This window comes from Canis lupus, chromosome 16, assembly GCF_011100685.1.
Source record: "Canis lupus familiaris isolate Mischka breed German Shepherd chromosome 16, alternate assembly UU_Cfam_GSD_1.0, whole genome shotgun sequence".
NCBI classification, from domain to species: Eukaryota; Metazoa; Chordata; class Mammalia; order Carnivora; family Canidae; genus Canis; species Canis lupus.
In genome coordinates, this window is record NC_049237.1 from 3699829 (window position 1) to 3719181 (window position 19353).

A 19353-nucleotide genomic window follows, 5' to 3' on the forward strand; every position below is an offset into this window, starting at 1 on the left:
AAAACAATTTTTTGCAACAGAAAGAAAACTATTTCAACTCTTATATGACAAAAAAAAAAAAAAAAAAAAAAAAAACACGCTACTATAAAACCCCAAAGAATCAGTAACTAGTGGAACTCCTACTCTTTTGGCTCTCAGTTTAGCAGGAAGCAGAGATGCAAGAGAATCTGTTTGAGGCATAAAAGAGCGGTGCAGATAAATCTCACCCATCTTAAGCCAGAAAAAGAGATTACGAGGCTTGAGTTTCAACTGCCTTTTAATATTATTTCATATTTTGAAATGATTGCACTTAATCACAAGGTAAGATGTAAACGGACTGTCCCTAGCTGACTTCTAAACAAACATTCGTAGATGCAACTTTAGTGGCATATGGATTTCCTAGTGTTTTTAGTTATTAGTTTTAAAACCAAGATAAGACCAAGATCACTTCCAAGCACCTAACTCTCTACATGCCAAAATAATGTAGGAGAAGAAGTGCGATTATAAGAAAAAGAAATTATGAATAATTGAAATTGAGAGAACCCAAGGGTTTTAATGTAACGTAAAGATATCACATTCATAGTCTCCATGGAATGAGAGTTGAGTTGAGTTTAACAAGCATATACTGAACAATTTCCACGTACCGGCTTTGTTCTAGGGATTGCAGACACAAACTTTTACTCACTCGCCAAATGTACTGAGGGCCAGCTATGTTCCTGGCTCTCTCCAAACAGTTGGGGATGAAACAGTGAACCAAATAAGCATATTTCCTCCCTCCAGTGATTATTATGGTCAATCGGGCAAGTAAACAAACTATTAAAGTAGGATGGGATTATAGCAGGGGAAGGAAATTTTGCTCTGTGAGTGCCGAGAAGAGCCTAATGCCATCAAGGCATCAGGGAACTCTCAGAGGAAGAAACCTGAAGATTGAAAAGGCACCTACCCTGCTTTTGAGCAATTCTTGGGTTAGTCTAATCACTCTGGCCCAACTATGTTGTCTGAGGAATATGTGTGATTTTTTTACCATTCAAGTTGTCTCCAGCAGCATTTTGCTTAATAATAAAGAAACTAAAAGGAAGCAGCTTTATCTACATAGGTTTATTCAAAGACTGGGTTTGAATAAACACAGAGAATCAAGACCTCTTGGCTCAGGTGCAAAGCTTCCTCTACTGAGTACATTTCACACCTACTAGGGGGAAAGTAGCTCAAAATGACATTTGAAGAAATTATTTAACAAGCCACAACTTACAATTCCACTTATAAGTCTTTATTGTCTTTTGATGACTAGGAAAGGGGGAAAGCACCATATCCCTTTAGTCTGGTTTATGCTTCTCCTTGCATGACATGCTGGATGTCTCCACTGCTTGATTAAATATTTCAAGCTGGGAATCTTGTGCTCCATTGAGCTTTATATCTAAATAAGCAGAGATAATTTTTGTGCAGTGAGAGTTCTAACAGTAAGAGTGGATTCCGAATGGCTTTAACTTTGTGAATTATTCTGAGTAAAAGACCCCACAATTAACTTCATACTTCATATTGCATTGCTTCTTCCTTTTTTTTTTTTCTGATCTATTTTCTTGGATATTTTTGTTAGAGAAGGTCAGTGAATTTCAGAGATTCCTGTTTGTTCCTTTTTCAGCAGGAGACTTTGGATGCTCAGAGTCTTGCTTTGGCTCCTCTGTTACAAGCCATTTGTGAGTGAGCCAGAGCCTTCTATGAAATCAATGATGCTCCTTTCCATCACAACTAACAAATGGGCTAGAGATGGAGCTTGTCCATCCTTTAAGAAAGAAAAAAAACAAATTCATTGATACTTTCAATGCAACCCAAAATCTTGCCGAGGCCAACAAATAATAGGAGCCATAGATTACGGCTCTAGAAATAGCTCTTTCCAGAAGCTTCATAAAACAGGATATTTAACATAAGTAAAACAAAGCTATTTTCCAAATGCTGTATGAGTTTGAATACAGAATGTCTAAGGTCAGAATTTATCAAAGGCAATGGAATTTGTAAAGAGAAAAAAATGGAGGCAATAAGTAGCATGCCGATTTAATTTCTCAACATGAAACAATGGGAAATTTATAATAAGAGTGAAGTTTAAACTAATCATTTGATAGACCGGGTCATTTACTCAAAAATGAATCTTAATAAAAAACGACTCTACACTTTAGAAAGTATGGGGTACTTAGAGATCACGTAAGTCAAATTTTTGAAAAGCTTTATTGAGATGCAATTGATATACATGTTATATTTTTAATATTACATAACATATATAATTTGATGAGTCTGTCATAGGCATACACCCATGATACCATCACCACAATCAGTTTCTTTGTGTGGGTGTGCTAAGAACCCTTAACATGAAATCTACTTTCTTAAAAAAGCCAACCACATGATTCTTACTTTAATTACGTTTTTAATATGCCATACTGCTTCCTAAATGATAAATGTGAAACTTCACTGAAAAACTAATGTTAAATAGCTATACAAATCTAGTTTATAATTTTTGATTAACTGAATTAAAATTGATTGGATGAACTTTAGCAACTCAAAGCTACCCCAAATTAATCAATCTATGTCAGCTGCTGATGTCATCTTCAAATTTGACATACTTGTGTGATACATGATTTTTAAATTCCAGAATAAAGTGCATCAACTTCTCCTACAACATGAACTATTTCACACCTATCCTTATTGTTTCCATAACAATAAATAATCAATGAGTTCACTGAAAACACCAACTCAACCAGATGCCCTTTTAGCTATAGTGGGATTTCAAAAGAATAAAATAGATTTTGGGGGGGATTATCAGTGAAGGGGAAAAATGATAAATTTAAACCAGAAGGAAAATCCTATTTTATTTTAGAAATAAATTTCAAAGATTTTATATAGTTGTTTTAAATTCTTCGTCTGTGCTTTTGCACAAATGCCTTAAAATGTTCTTCACTGACTCTGTAGAAAATATATTTCTAGGATCATCATAACTCATAGTGTTGTGCCCAAGATTGTGAATCCGAGAAACCACCGAGGAGCCCACACCCATGCAAGTACATGAGGGTTTATTAACAAGCTCGAGCTGGGGTCCAAGTATACTCCACACAGCAGAGCAGGGACTTGGACCCCAGCTCGAGCTTGTTAATAAACTTTCATGGGTGTGGGCTCCTCGGTGGTTTCTCGGATTCACAATCTTGGGCACAACATTTGAGGGCTCGTCCAGGATCCGAGAGACCTCCAGGACCCTGTCCAGAGGGTCCCACGTGTGGTGAGTGCACTCAACTTTTTCCACCTTTTGCATGCATATTCTCTGAGAGCTCTATACTGTAATTTTACCTGTAGGAATTCCAATCTGTATTGGGTCAACATTGGCTTAGGCGGTCGCACTGGTGGGCCATCAACTGGGGGTCTTGGGAGACATCCCTTGCCCCCGCCTGGAGAACGGAGTCCCCATCTGTAAGAAGGATGGGGTCCTCATCTGTAAGGAGGACAGGGTCCTCATCTGTAAGGAGGGCTGGCTGCCAGCCCTTCAGTTTACTTTGTTTTGTCTCCACGGCAGCACTAGAATGTTTGTGTTACTATGTTCTTGTTAACTGTCATAACTGTTTACATAAGGAGAGGGAAATTTCAAACTTCCTGCATGTCAGAATGGTCAACCTTTGATGTGGGATGGCCCTGAGAAGGAACTTTCCACCTACCTATTATCTTACAGGTTAAGGCCGTGATCTTCAGGGATGACCCAGACGGCCACCCTGACCAGGTGCCCTATATCCTGGCCTGGCAGGACATGAGCGAGAATCCCCCTCCTTGGCTAAAACCATTTTTACCCCCCAAAGCACACAATTCGGCTGAAGGTAAGGAGAGACTCCAGGTCCACCGCCAGACTCTAGGGTCAGGTCTCAAGGCTGCCACGCAGAAGCCTACCGATCTGGCCAAGGTGTATGATGCGAGACAGGGTAAGGATGAGAGTCCAGCAGCCTTCTTAGAGAGAGTCATAGAGGCTTTTAGGCAGTACACCCCTATGAATCCAGAAGCCCCGGAAACAAAGGCTGCAATTATCCTGGCTTTTGTTACCCAGGCCGCTCCAGACATTAAAAAGAAATTGCAAAGAGTAGAGAGACTGGGAGAGAAGAGCTTGCAGGACTTAGTAATAGTAGCAGAACGAGTCTATAATAAGAGAGAAAGTCCGGAAGAACAACAAACCAAACTAAGTGACTGGCGGACCTGAAACCTGGCCAAGATCCTGCTGGCCACAACCATGGACAACCCACAGGAAAGACGGAGGCACCTCAAGAAGCTGGCCTCAGGGACAGGTAAGGAGGATGGCCCTGGTCCCCCTTGGGAGCACCCTAAACTGAACAAAAACCAATGTGCTTATTGCAAAGAAGAGGGCCACTGGGTGAAAAGCTTCTCTAACAAAAGACCTAAGGCCCCTGCTGAGATCTTGGAGATGGGGGACCTGGACGATTAGGGGAGTCGAGGTTCGGCACCCCTCCCTGAGCCCAGGGTAACTCTCAAAGTGGAGGGGCAACCCGTTGAATTCCTAGTGGACACTGGGGCACAACACTCGGTTTTATTACAATCCCAAAGGAAATTGGCAAACAAGACTTCATGGGTGCAAGGGGCCACGGGCACCAAATAGTACTCATGGACTGCCCAAAGAACTGTGAATCTCGGCACGGGCCAGGTATCCCACTCCTTCATGATCATCCCTGGGTGTCCCTACCCATTGTTAGGTCAGTACTTGCTCACCAAGATGGGGACACAAATTCGCTTCCACCTCGAAGGGGCAAAAATCCTAAACAAGGAGGGGCACCCAATTCAGGTGCTTGTCCTGAGTCTAGAAGACAAATAGCAAGAAGACCACCAATTACATAATATTGCCCCCTCCAGATTCCCCCACCAGTGTCTCAGATAAAAATTGATGATGGGGGGGCACCTGGGTGGCTCAGGTGGTTGAGCATCTGCCTTCGGCTCAGGTCATGATCCCGGGGTCCTGGGATCAAGCCCCGCATCAGCTCCCTGCTCAGAGGGGAGTCTGCTTCTCCCTCTCCCTCTGCCCATCCCCCCCACCACCTTGTTCATGCTTGCTCTGTCACTCTCTCAAATAAATAAATAAATAAAATCTTAAAAAAATATATTTGATGATGGGGAGCAAATTGATTGACTTTAAGTGGATCCAAGTGGGACTTAGTAAATAGGTCTTGAAAATTATCACTACTAAGCCTGAAACTTTTACTCTATTGAGGTTTACTGAAGGTCACATGAGCTCTGTTATCTTTTTGCTATTTGTTAGTAAAAAAAAAAAAAAAAAAAAAAAAGGCTAAATTGATGGTTAATTGTCTGTTTCCAAGTTTTCATAAGTAATTGTTAAGATACCTTTCAAAGTCCTTGGTAACCTTAAGCCTTAGTTACACTTTGATGATAAATGGGATTAAATTCATCGGACATGTAGGTCTTTTCCAAACGGAAAAAGGGCTAAAACGTTTATTTGAATCTGTTGGTGAGCAGGCTTTGTACTTAACTATTTCATAAATTTGCCGTCTAAAGAGTTCTGGTGTGACAGTTCAAAATTGGTTACTCCTTAGTTTTCTTTTCTTTTCTTTTCTTTTCTTTTCTTTTCTTTTCTTTTCTTTTCTTTTTCTTTTCTTTTCTTTTTTTTTTAACTCCTTAGTTTTCACTGGAGACTAAGGTTCCTAAGAATGAAAAGCTCTGCTAAAACAAGGCTGATGACTGACTGATAAAGAAAGCAACTCTATAAGTAGGAAAGGAGATATGTAAGAAAAATATAAGAAATGGGAATATATTGTTGTTCAAGGTAAAAGACAACAAATTTTGTCCTAGATGAGACTGACTGGAAAGAAATGGCTTGGGACAAATTCTGAATGCAGAGGAAGGTGTAGAAGGGTTGTGAAGGGAAATCCTTGCGAAGGAATTTTAGATGTGGTCAGGACACACTAAGATCAAAGTAAATGGATTTTAAAGTACAAGAGTATAGGATTAAAAGTCTACTTTCTGTTCAAAAGTTTCCTTGATTTGTTGGTCTGCTCTTGATAAGAGTAGCAGTTTTGTCCGAGAAGGAGTCAGAGATGCAGGGGCAGCCGTGGCCCCGGAGACGGAGGCCAGCTGGGCAGAGCCATTGGCAGCTGGAACATCTGCTCAACGGGCAGAACTGACTGCACTGGCCAAGGTGCTGACCATGGGGGAAGGTAAACGAATCAACATGTACACCGACGGCAGGTGTGCCCTCGCCACCGCTCACACCCACAGAGCCCTTTACAGAGAGAGGGCTTCTGCCAGCAGAGCTTGACCTCCTGAGGGCCCTCTGGCTGCCCAAGGCCCTAGCCATCATCCATTGTCCGAGGCACCAGAGAGCAGACACCCCAGTAGCCAAGGGAACCCGGCTAGCTGACTCAGAAGCTAAGGAGGCAGCCCTTACGGTGACCCAGGTCTTAGCAACCACACTATCCAATCCAGGGGCACCAACCCTGCCCGACACCCCCCAACTATACTGACACTGACTTACTCTGGATCAAATGCTTGCCTGTGACCCAGTGCTTGTGTGGCTGGTGGAAGGCCGTGGACTCCAGCATCATCCTGCCAGAGGAACTAGGATGGCAAGGCCTGTCCAGAATGCATCAGGGTACTCACATGGGGACAAGGAAGGTGGAAGACCTCATATGACATGCAAAGATCACTATTCAAGACTCTGGAGCAAAGATGGAGCAGATTGTGGCAAGCTGCCACGCAGGCCAGTTAACTGATGCCACCACCCATGGATCTAACCCGGGCACCCGGCTCCGAGGGGACTGCCCAGGAGCCTACTGGGAAGTGGACTTTACTGAGGTAAAACCTGGAAAATATGGATACAGGTATTTACTAGTGTTTGTAGATACTTTTTCAGGATGGACAGAGGCATTTCCCACCAAACGTGAAAGAGCACAGACCGTGACCAAGAAACTGCTGGAAGACATCTTACTGAGGTATGGTTTTCCAGTTAAGATTGGATCAGACAAAAAAAAGAAAAAAAAAAAGACTGGATCAGACAACAGCCCAGGATTCTCTCTGAGGTAACCCGGGGAGTGGCCCTAGTACTTGGGGCAGATTGGAAATGACATTGTGCACATTGGCCCCAGAGCTCAGGACAGGTAGAGAGGATGAACAGAACATTAAAGGAGACCTTAACTAAATCAGCCCTGGAGACTGGTGGGGACTGGGTGACTCTCCTCCCCTTTGCCCTATATAGGGTGAGGAACTCCCCTTATAAGATGGGATTGACCCCCTAGGAGATCATGTTCAGTCTTCATCCACCTATTATCCCCAGTTTAAAACCTGAGGTGCTTGCTGAGTTTGATGATCACCAACTCCTTTTCTCCCTCCAAATGTTACAAGGAACCCATGAGCAGGTGTGGCCTAAGCTGAAGGCCCTCTATGAGACTGGACCACCCTGGGGCCCCCATCAATACTGGCCGGGTGACTGGGTGTTTGTGCAGAGATCCCAAAACTTCAACCTCGCTGGAAGGGACCCTACATCGTGGTCCTGACCACTCTCACCGCTCTCAAGGTCAATGATTATTCCCTGGGTCCACTACACCCACGTCCGGCCAGCTGACCCACACACCCTTCTCAAGGACTTTGTTCCAGAATGGAAAAGCCAACCGGACAAGGACAATCCCCTAAAGCTAAGACTGCGCCATTCTCACTTATTTCCCATCTCCAAGACTCCCTAGTCTGAGGTTGTCCTTCAAAACAGAAGGGGATTAGACTTAGTCTTCTTACAACAAGGGGGAGTGGGTATGCGCTGCCTTAAACGTAGGATGTTGCTTCTTCACTGAGACGTGAGAACAGCAACAAGGTTGGTTCGAATCCTGGTTTAATCATTCCTCCTGGCTCACTCTGAGAGCAACCTGGACCCATGATGGGTCCTTCCTTAGGTTCCTCTGAGAGGGGGAAATGTGGAGGCCGAGAAAATGAAGGCCATTCCACTTTAAGTTCAGCGTTAGCACAAGTACAGCCATCCCAGGCCCCGGTGAATAAGAGCTGAACTTTACCCTACTTCAGTTAAGCCCCATATTAGAATGAGAACAGCACAAGCCAGTGGCAGGAAGCCCCATACTAGAAGGAGAACAGAGCTCAATGCCCTTGAAAGTCCCATATCAGAATGAGAACAGAATTTAAGAAATTCCTCCACCCCTTCGGAAGTTCCCCTAGACCAGCCCATAAAACTAAGCTGGAACCCACCCCTGGGGTCCAAGGCCCTGCTCCCCTGTGTCGGGTACACTTGGACCCAAGCTCGGCTCCTTGGTGGTTTCTCAGATTCGCAATCTTGGGCACAACAATAGCAGGATAATTCTGAAAGCATCTAAGTGTAGTTTGCTGTCCTGATGAGAACTGTCAGCTTTATATATTTAAGCAGAACTTGATAGGAAAACTGGATTGCCACCTCAGGTTTATTAGATGAATTATTCTGTTTACAGAGCACTCTGAATTTCCATAGCCATGTTGATTTCAAAATCTTTAAATGTTATTTACTTATTATATTTGTTAAATTGCTAGATGGAGCTCCTGGAAAGTAATTATAGGAACCCTGAAGAATAATTATGCAATTTTATTGATAATAGGATTGGTGTAGCCTAATAAACACTAACATGATTTTCAAAAAACATCACAAAGTTCTGATGCTTTCAGGCAAACCTCACTATCCAAATAATAAGGCATAAATGGAATGTCATAGGAAAGCATCCAGAAGGGGGGTGATTTCCTCACAAAACTACTCCCTTATCTTGTTCCTTCTCCTGCCATGTGTCTGCAAATTATTTCATCCCCTTTTCATGTCTCCAAGTAAAGTTAGCATCTCCCTCTTTCTGTGCACCATCCTTCCTTGCTTTTCTCCTTGGCTGTAACTCACTTCAATTCACGAGCCACAAACCACTGGATGTCTGTGACACCCATCTGTTCCCAAGTGCCTCTTCTCGGCCTCTGCTTCGAATTTCCTGTCTACTTTTTATTCTACACACTCATTTGTCATCAAGTTTCCAATAAGCACAACCTGACAACACTTTCCTTCAGCTGTCTAGAGAATCTCTTGATTTGCAATGAGTTTTCTCCAATGCCTCTGCAAAGGCCACCTAGAGGAAAGCAAACCACATTCCTTTATTAACACATGCAAATTCCAAGAAAGCTCTCATCCCAGTTTCAAGCCATGATCAATGGGATGTGGGAGTCAGTGGATAAATGCTCCTCTGCCACTTTTTTGTGGAGCATATAGTTCTAAGGCACAGTCTATATCACCCTAGTCAGGATCAAGCCCAATGGCCAGCAGGAGGAATCACTCTTGTATGCGAGTTCCCTCCACCTTTGTTTTATTTTTCCTAGTCCTCTACTTCTGACCTTGAGATTTCTGTCCCCTCCCCAGCAAAAAATTAATTCCTGTAAGCCTTTAACTTCAGGTATGTTTTTCTGGGATCTGACTTCTTAACTGACCTGGGTCCTTGAACTTCTTCTTTAAAAAAAAAAAAAAAAATATATATATATATATATATATATATATTATTTATTCATTCATTCATGAGAGACACACAGAGAGAGAGAGAGAAGCAGAGACACAGGCAGAGGGAGAAGCAGGCTCCATACAGGGAGCCCAACGCAGGACTTGATCCTGGGTCTCCAGGATCACGCCCTGGGCTGAAGGCAGCACTAAACCACTGGGCCACTGGGGCTGTGTAGTCCTTGAACTTCTGCAAGGAGCCTGTCCTCATAAATCCCTCATGTCTAATCCTTGTTTATTTACTAGACAAATATTTATGTAACACTTACATGCACCATACACTATTCTAAGGATTATAAAACACTAACTGGTTCAATTCCTCAAAAACCTGAGGAAGGCGCTATTATCATCACTATATTACAAATGAAGACAAACAAAAGTTTAAATGACTATCCTAAGATCACACAACCAGTAAGTGAGGCAGCCAAGGTTCTAAATCAAGCAGTCTTATCATATTCAACAAATAACCTAATTTTTTTTTTATTGCTATCGTAACTCCATTACAGCGCTATGTCATTAAGGGCGTTCTTCATCCCAAGTGTGTGTTTGTTCTCAAATTTGTGATCAAAATCCCGTTAGATTCGATATTCTTTGGATGGCAATCTTAGGGCAATGATCTAAGCAATATGCTTAGATACTCATCAAGTGCAAATACTCATCAAGTCTCTGCTTGGAAACCTGTTTGTTGATGTCCCATTGGCCAAAGCATATAACATAGCCAAGTCCAGAGTCATTGTGGAATGGGAACATATGTATAAGATGGATGGATGGCAGGAAATAGAATGCACTTAATTTTTTTTTCTTTGATATTATAAATTCTTGTGTATAAATATGTTAAGAAAAAAGCAAACGCAGAAAAATTCTGGTACTGTTTGCCACCATGAGAGACATAGGCGAAATAATGGAAAATGCAAAACAACTACCTGAAATGTTCTTTAGAAAATATTTTTATATGTTTAACACAGCAGGAATTTTTTTGTAATGGTTAACTTATAAGAGCAATTGTCATGATAGTTAACCTTTTTACAAAATCTTTGGTAACTTGGCCAAGAATAGCAAAGAGACAAAACTAGAGACACTTTCAATGGTAATTTTGTTCATCTTCCCTTCTCTAGAGAAGATGACATAAATTACTTTGAGCAAAAACAAAACAAAACAAAACCAAAAAGCTACTCCACCAAGTTGTGAAATTCTTATTTAACAAATCTTCATTTAACTCACTTTTATTTCAGCCCTACAAAGGAATATGAAATATAACACTTTTACTAATACTTTGAAATGCTCAAATAAAAAGCACTACTAAACAGTAATTAAATGCACTGCATCATTACCTTTTATGGTAGCTATAGGCAATTTGAGTGTATTTTTTGCAGTATACAGGGACATGCACAGTTAAAAAGCAAAATCATTATAAGACTGATTGGTCCCAACATTTTCTAAGCAGAAATTTAATATTTTTTATTCTCATTCAAGAAGTCAGCATTCTCAGAAAACACATTAAGTTCAACACATTCAGCTGTTTTTAAGTTACCTGAAAAGAGAAAATAATGCACTTTCTTGTTCTAGAAAAAAGAATTGTAGAAAGCCTGTACATAATTTAAAACAGCTTACATTTATAACTTCAGGCTCTCTAAGTGTTGATTATTCAGTAGGAAACAAATGCTTAGCTAAATTTGAAAGCTACAAAAAAAAAAAAAGAGAGAGAGAGAGAGAGAGAGACTGTTATGAAAGTGTTTCCCCTCTTACAAGGCTAGCTCTGCTTTGTATTTTTGAAATGTATGCAAAAATCTCAAGAGGTGACCCAAATTATTGTCCCAAGTATTTACAAAAGGATCTCAAATGATCCTTAGAAGATTTTATCATTAATCTACATGACAAACAGAGTTGAAGGCGGCAGAGAGGCCTCTTTGGTGAAGATATAGCACCCACAAAAAGACCAGCATTGGTATTGGTTCTTTTTCAAATGCAGCAGTGAAAATGGAGGCCACTTTTCCACTCTCTTCTTGCAATTCAAAATGATCAGCTTTGATTTTGCTGAAACCCACTGGTGAGTCTGAGAATGGGAAAGAGAAGTTGCTATCAGAAGTTGCTACCCTAAGATCACAAAGTAAAGTATTTTTAGGGTCTCATCTCTAATTGAAGATGAACGCTCTATTTTCTCAAGATTAACCTCTCAATTTTATTTCTGGAATTAGAATTTAACCTCAAGTGCATCCTGAGGGCACCTATAGGGCAAGAATACAAATTAGATGTCCAAGGTCTGGCCCCCATTTTCCTCACTAAGAGCCGCCCTCCCATAGCTGAACCAAATTGGCCTTTTTTTTTTTTTCCCCCAAATTGGCCTCTTAAGCACTCATATCAAATACCCAGTTGATTGGTCCAAGTTATGATGAAGCCCTCCTCCCAAGCAACTGCCTCCTACTCATCACTGAAAGGACATCCCCAGGGGAGAGTCATAGGAACTCGAAGTTGGATGAGCTCATTAGGCAGGAAATTTCCAGGTTCAGGGTAGTGAGAGCAGAGTTTAAGAGAGGGATGTAGAGGCACAATTTCAGTGCTCAGCACCATGTAAGTAATGTCAATAACTGCTGTTATTGACAGAAGAGTCAGAGAGAGTCAGAGCAGATCCTATGAAGAGCAGGGCTCATGTCAGTGTCTCTGGTCATTGGATCTAAACACAGTGATGCTTCTTCATCTATTGCAGATTCATTCTCCTTAGACTTCCATCTAATATATAGCAGAATAGTTCAGAGGCCCATTTGGATGACAGTAATAGATATGTAATAGATACAGGGCTACTTCATCTAATTGTTTTCTCTCTAAAACAATTACTTTTGAAACATTTACATATATGTTTTTTTTTTCCTCTGAACAAAATTCATTCCTTCATCACCATATTTGAATCTTGTATTCCATGTCATCTGGCTGAGTGATACTTTACAAATGACATTAAATACAATTATACATTTACATAATTGTTTGTGATATCTCTGTGGTCATAAATCAATAGTTAAGAGCCTCGAGTCACATTGCCTTGGTTTAAATACTGGTTTCGTGATGTACAGTTGGTTGATCTTAGCAGAGTTATATACCATATCAGTGTCTCCATTTCCTCACTTGTAAGATAAAGATAGCATTATCCACTTCAAAGGATCCTTTTAAAGATAAAATAAGTTAGATATGTAAAACACTTGGAACACTTTCAAGTAAAAAGCAGGTACTTGGTAGTAGATGTTGTTTATTGATATCGTCATTACCATCACCATCATCACAATAAAACAGCAGTTATTAACATTACTTGGAAATTAGAATTAGTTGGAGGTGCTTTTAAAAAGGCAGCATCTCAAACCAAACTTGGGGAGTATGATCCAACCATCAGTAATTTGTAGTCTCATAACCAAGAGTATTTCTTTCAGTTTTATTATTATTTTTTCAGTTTCATGACACTGCCCTATGAAATAGCCCTGCGTCTATTACATATCTATTACGGTCATCCAAATGGGCCTCTGAACTATTCTACTATACATATCTACTAAGTACTTTTTCTCTATACCCAGAGCTGAGACTAGGATGTAGGAACAAGTAGCAGAAGTAAGATACATGACCTTATAGTGGGAAAGGTGAACAGTTCACAAAAATAAAGGATGATCAAATACAGATAAGTATCATGAAACTCCCATTGAGAAAATCCATAGTATGATGACATACATAAAGGATGACTGTAAATAAGGTAGGGGGTTCTTTAAAACACGATGCTCAAAGAAGGCCTCCTGGTAGCTTCTCATCACCTGGTAGCTTGTTAGAACTGCAGAATCTTGGACCTCATCCCAGGCCTAATCAGAATCTGCATTTTATGTTACCCATAATCCAACTTGAACAATTATCAACTCGTGGCAAATGTTTCTTTTATGGCCCTAGCTCTAATTATTTTGAAGCAAATCTTAGACATCATATAAATATATCTATAAATATTTTAGTATATGTCATTAAAGATAAAGACTTTTCTCCTAGGCTTTTAATTTGAGCAACAGAGTAGACAGAGATACTATTTACCAGGATAGAGGAAATGGAGAGAAGATGATGAGGGGCAGGGGAGGGTTGTGGAGAGTAGGCAGGAAATTATTAGGAGAGAAGACGAGAGCTGTCCTTTGGACACAGTACGTTTCAGACTCCTATTTGGCAATCCCATGGAACTGAGTATCAGGTATGCAGCCAGACATATGATCCAGAACATTGGGGAGCCATTGGGGGCAGGGACATACACTTGGGAGTCATCAACGTGGAGGTGGCTGTTTCAAGTTATGGGACGGATTTGAAAGAGAAAGTAAATAGAGATAGAGAGGAAAAAAAAAAAAAGGAAGAAGAAGCCTAGTCCCAGGTACTTGGCATGCCAATGAAGTAAGGAAGAAAGAACAGAACTCTGATGGGGCCAAGCCATTGAGACCAGTCAAAAATGAGCAGTGTTGGGTCATGGGTCTGAGACAAGAGAATGTTCTGAAGAGAAAACACTCCATGATATCAAATGATCCAAAGTAAGATACATGGGTGCACGTTACTGTCTGTTAGTCTGGGCAACTGGTAACACTAATAAAAGAGCTTTATGGGGAAAGGCCATAAACTGAAGTGGAAAGGATATTAGCTCAGACAGAAAGCCAGGCAGTTTCCCCTCAGAGTTTCATTACTCTCTGGATGTGTCTGATTAGTCATGTCGTGTGAGGAAAATACCAAAGTTTTAAGATTATTTCCTTTTTTAGTTTTAGAAATTATTTCCTTTTTTTCGTAAGCTAGACAACAAAAGAAAAGCGAGTGTGGCTGGAATGAGGGGAAAATAAAAACACTCAATATTAAATAATTCTTGTAAGACATTTTTCAAGTCAGAGCAAAAAAGAAAGTGTATGGTGTCAAGAGTTATGTTTTTAATGGTTTCTTCTTTGTTTGGTTGCCTTTATTGTATGGGTGAGAGGTCAATATACCATGTTGATTCCTGAATGGGAATAGTTATGCAGGGGAGGGATGAGTAATGCAGGTACAGAACAGGAGTAAAGGGAGGATTACTGCAATTGGGTAAGGGATATGAAGCACAATTATGGAATGGGACCGAAAAGTAGCACCCCACAACTTTTTTTTCTTTACTGTGTCTACAGGGAAAAGAAAACGATTATGAAAACGTTTTCTGCCTTTGGCTCAGGTCATGATCCTGGGGTCTTGGGATACAGTCCAGCATCGGGCTCCCTGCAGGGAGCCTGCTTCTCACTTTGCCTACGTCCCTCCCTCTCTCTGTGTGTCTCTCATGAGTAAATAAATAAAATCTTTAAAAAGTAATAAAGTTCAACTCGTCAACCAGGTTGTAGGACTTCTCCAAAATCCATCTGTTTTGGTGAAGGCAAAATGAAGGTGAAGAGCTGGGTTAAGTCCATGGAGGTACTCCAGGCAGGTACAGTGGTGGAGGGAGGGGCAATGTAGGGACGATGTGTGTGAGAATGAATAAGAGGAGTTTATACAAATCTCACCAAGGGACTTCAATGTCTTGCCTTGGGTCCCAAATGAAGTAAAATAAAATCTAGATCTACACACTCAAATAAGTTTAAGTGAATGGACTCTTGTGGGGGAAAAAAAATCATTGTTTGGTTTTCTTTCTAAGAGCAATCAGAGTTCCTCATGAAGACATGCCAAAAGCCTAAGAAATTTTGTCAGAGAACATATAAACTGTACTAATAACCGATGAACGTTTGGACAATAGGAACTGTTAGCTTTTTTTATACATACAGCTTTTCTTTGGTCCTCCATCTGCGAACTGTAAGACTAATTCAATGCAGACTCCCACTGCAGGAACGTGATTCACGCCACATACAGCAAAGGACACCCGCTAATCCCTGCTCCCACCAGGCTGAGCCTGGCACCGAGTGTGCAGTCTGGCTTAGAAGAAGGTTGCCTGTGGTTGTATGGATGAGGCTGCTCTGGTCTCCCCAGGTCTCTGCAGATGGCACAGAGGTTTATTCCATGTGGAGTCCACACCCCTACAACACGAGTGCCGATGCCTCAGAGCAAAAGCTAAAGGATTTCCTTTGAACAGGGAAAGTAAGCCAACGGTTGAGATAATTTTCACAAGACAGTCTGGAAATAGAGAAGCAGTAAACTAATACATGTATTACTTTAAAAAGTAAAATGAGAGAAATGGAATTGCTTTAGGAAATTTATTATTTATTTTTAATTTGTTTTTGTTTTTGTTTTTGTTTTTTTTGTTTGTTTGTTTTGCTAGTGTATTAATGTGAACAAAGACGATGTGTGTTTCTTTTCGGGCTCCTATCAGCAGAACTGATGATAATATCTGAAATGACTTTTGACATACGTTTCCTGGAACAGGCACTTTCAAGCTATCAGATCAGCATAAATATCTGATAACAAGACTTTGAAAGATGTAAAATAAATTCTGGAGTTGAACATTCACATTCAAATCGTATATCTCATTTACAATGTTGTAATATTGTTGAAAAGACCCTTAAAATAAACCCAAATCACAAATCTTAGCTGCTTTTAATACATATGAATGGTATGGCTCACAAGTAGATTTCAAAATATGCCCCTGTTTGATCATTTTTATATGCTTTGGGAAAAAGTAAAGCACATTACTTAATTTCCCACATCTCTAATGAGGAGCCCAGCATATTTGCTTTTATTGTACAGCATCAGTTAAAAAGGTTCAGGTCACATCAGCTACACATTTTCCAACTACATCAAAGGCCTCATACTAAGGGCTTGCTTTTCCCTTAAATCCTTCCTTGCAGCTAAAGTAAATTTTTAATGATAATGCATCTTCTTCTGACCATCTTTCTTGTCATTCCATTCTCTTAAGTCTTTAATGTGTTCGTGTATAAGGATAATCTGATCATTATCCTTATCTATATCTTTAACTTTATCTGATAACATTATCTGATAACATTATCCTTAACTTTTTAGTGTGTTCCTGTATAAGGATAATCTGATCATTTAGCAACAAGCAGACACAGCAGATTTAGTGAAGAGACATTATACACTTTTCCTATTGAAATTGCTAATATTTATGAATTAAGTTCTGATAAAATCTATGCAGTGCAGAAATATTTTAAATTTGGAGGCTATTTACCATTTATGGTTTCAGATATTTCTAGTTAACTCCCTATTTAAACTTCAAACTTCTAAAGTAGATTTTATTTTTTTTCATAGTTGTACAAAAGCTTTAAATCAAATTTGATTAAAAACATAAACAAAAGCAAATCCTAGTTCTTTTACCTCTCTTCGATCTTTCTGTTCTGCTCCCCCAGAAGCAACCACTCCAACTCTTTTGTGTTCCTCTTTCTTGGTTTACATTCCTTTCTTAATGAAGTACATCCTCAGATAAGCAAACTATGTAATTAAGGAAAATCTTGTACCACTGAAAACACAATTTATTCTCACATCTATTCGATAAGGTGATTGAAAATGATTTTCCCTCAAAGTTTTAAAAATTTTGTTCTACTCGCTCCGATTTTCAGATTGGTGATTCTGATGCAATCCCAGATTATTTACATGGGACTTTTTTCCTTTTTTTAATTTCTGAAAGCTTCTTTCAAATTTAAGAAGGCTCTACTCTCAGCATAGAGCCCAACATGAGGCTTGAACTCATGACTCTGAGATCAAGACCTGAGCTGAGATCAAGAGTCAGACACTTAACCAAGGGAGCCACCCGGGTGCCCGTCTGAAAGGTGTTTTGGGTCTTCTCTTTACTTCCTAGTCATGGGAAATTTCTCAATGATGTTTTATGTTTTTAATTTTTTAAAAAAGATTTTATCTATGTATTCATGAGAGACACAGAGAGAGAGAGGCAGAGACACAGGCAGAGGGAGAAGCAGGCTCCCTGTAAGAAGCCAGATGCAGGACTTGATCCCAGGACCCCGGGATCATGCCCTGAGCCAAAGGCAGATGGTCAACCATTGAGCCACCCAGGTGTCCCACGAGCCACTCTGGGGTCCCCTTAATTATGTTTTAAAACAGACTCTTTTTTTAAATTTTTATTTATTTATGATAGTCACAGAGAGAGAGAGAGAGAGGCAGAGACACAGGCAGAGGGAGAAGCAGGCTCCATGCACCGGGAGCCTGACGTGGGATTCGATCCTGGGTCTCCAGGATCACGCCCTGGGCCAAACGCAGGCGCCAAACCGCTGCGCCACCCAGGGATCCCTAATTATGTTTTAAAACTAAAGACACATCTTTCAAGTCTGAGTATTTTCTTTATTATACGTTTTATAATTCTTCACCACCATTATTTTCTTTTCCTTAAATTATCGCTTAGATTTTGGACTTTTTGGCTTAATACTTCAAGTCTTTTCTTCATACCATCCATGTCTATCTTTTTGATTGATTTTATGGAAGATTGCTACACCGTTTCTTTCTAGCATATCTTTGATGTTTATATTCATGAATTTTGCATATAACACAACCAATATCCCATATCATCATAATACAACACCACATTACCTCTTGAAGGATAAACTTGGTTTCTTTGATGCTTGATCTTCCTGCGTAAATTGTATACGTATGTGTGTATGCTTAATTCCTTTTGTTTTTGTGTTTATAGTTTCTGCATCTCATTTTATGTCCAAGGGTTTCTTCAAATGCATAAGGATATATGGGAATCTGTTTCTGGTTTAGGGTGAACAGTAAATAGCTAAATAAAAGTTCTGATACACAAGTGGGTCCTGTTGTCTTTATGGTTTCACTGTTGTGTCATCAGTTCACTAGTTATATTTTTGTGGAAGATCCCTAAATGTCTGTAGTGAAATGTCTTTTCTCCAGGGTGGATCTAATTTTCCGTGAATATAGTCCATGTTTCTGAGGTAGAATGGAGTGAGCAATCTTACCCTTCAACGTGCTGCTTTTCTTCATATTTTTATTTTCTTCTGAATGTCTCACCTTCATCTTTACCTTATGACTCTCTCTCTAGAGCTCATCACATGGTTTCTGCAGATCATATGTGACCTGTCTCAGAGACAGCTGGAAGAAGAGTAGGCACCCACTCGGCCAGGTTTGTAATGATAATCTAGGAGTCTATTGACTCCTATGCAATGCGGGGGAAAAAAGTCTTGTCTCACCACAACCAACAAATTACCTTATTTCTGGTGCCTCCTATCCCATAGCCTTTTTCAAATGATCTCTTACACTTATCTGTATGGGGGAAAGTCTAAGATTGGGCCACCACTTTCACCTATTCTGAGTCTTCAAGTCTAGAGTTACAGCTTTCTTCTAGGTTTATCTAGGCTGCAGTCTATATTTCTGTTTTTTATTCCCCTCTTAATTTAGGGTGACTGTTGGGGAAAATAAAAATGATTTTACTCTGTTGAAACTAAAAATTGGATTTAGATACTTTTAAAACATGTGGTGATTTTTTATTTGTTCATGTAAGTAAAGAAATGGTAATGAAAATGACTAAATAAATTAGTAGATAGAAGTAGATAAACCTTATAAAATTTGTATCCAAAGCTTTCAAGTGTTATGTTATCTGGTTTTGATTTGTTTCCTTTTTGTTTGTTTCCGTATCAATGTTTGACAATCTGCTATTCTATAGCCACTATAATATGTAGTAAAACCAACCCATGTCATGGCTGAGAAGGAAGAAGGAAACTATGAAATATCATATATATCAATGATATATGATATAGATCAATCATACACATGGCTTTCTACTCATTACTTACTCAGGGTAAACATATGGTCAATTTAAAATGAGCATTGAGACCATTGAAAATGGACCTTGACAAGTGCTTCTTAATAGAGATGGTTTTCAAAATCTGTTCTTTGTAATCATTCTGTCTTTAATC

The 19353-nt window shown here is 39.9% G+C and overlaps 1 protein-coding gene and 2 long non-coding RNA genes across 3 annotated transcripts in view; 1 reads left to right on the forward strand and 2 right to left on the reverse strand.

The window, feature by feature from the left end:
- CNTNAP2 (contactin associated protein 2) overlaps positions 1-19353 on the reverse strand; it is a 2034882-nt gene that overhangs the window by 1803718 nt on the left and 211811 nt on the right. The window lies entirely within an intron of this gene.
- LOC111090206 lies at positions 1479-3516 on the reverse strand. The gene is made up of 2 exons (XR_005371180.1): positions 3310-3516; positions 1479-1759 (listed from the first exon to the last, which is right to left on the reverse strand). It is a non-coding gene; the product is annotated as an uncharacterized LOC111090206 (long non-coding RNA).
- The window catches only part of LOC119869503, a 54142-nt gene continuing 38383 nt past the window's right edge, over positions 3595-19353 (forward strand). Inside the window, exons 1-2 of the long non-coding RNA XR_005371190.1 lie at positions 3595-4286; positions 18480-18560. This is a non-coding gene — a long non-coding RNA (uncharacterized LOC119869503). The remainder of the gene's footprint in view (positions 4287-18479; positions 18561-19353) is intronic.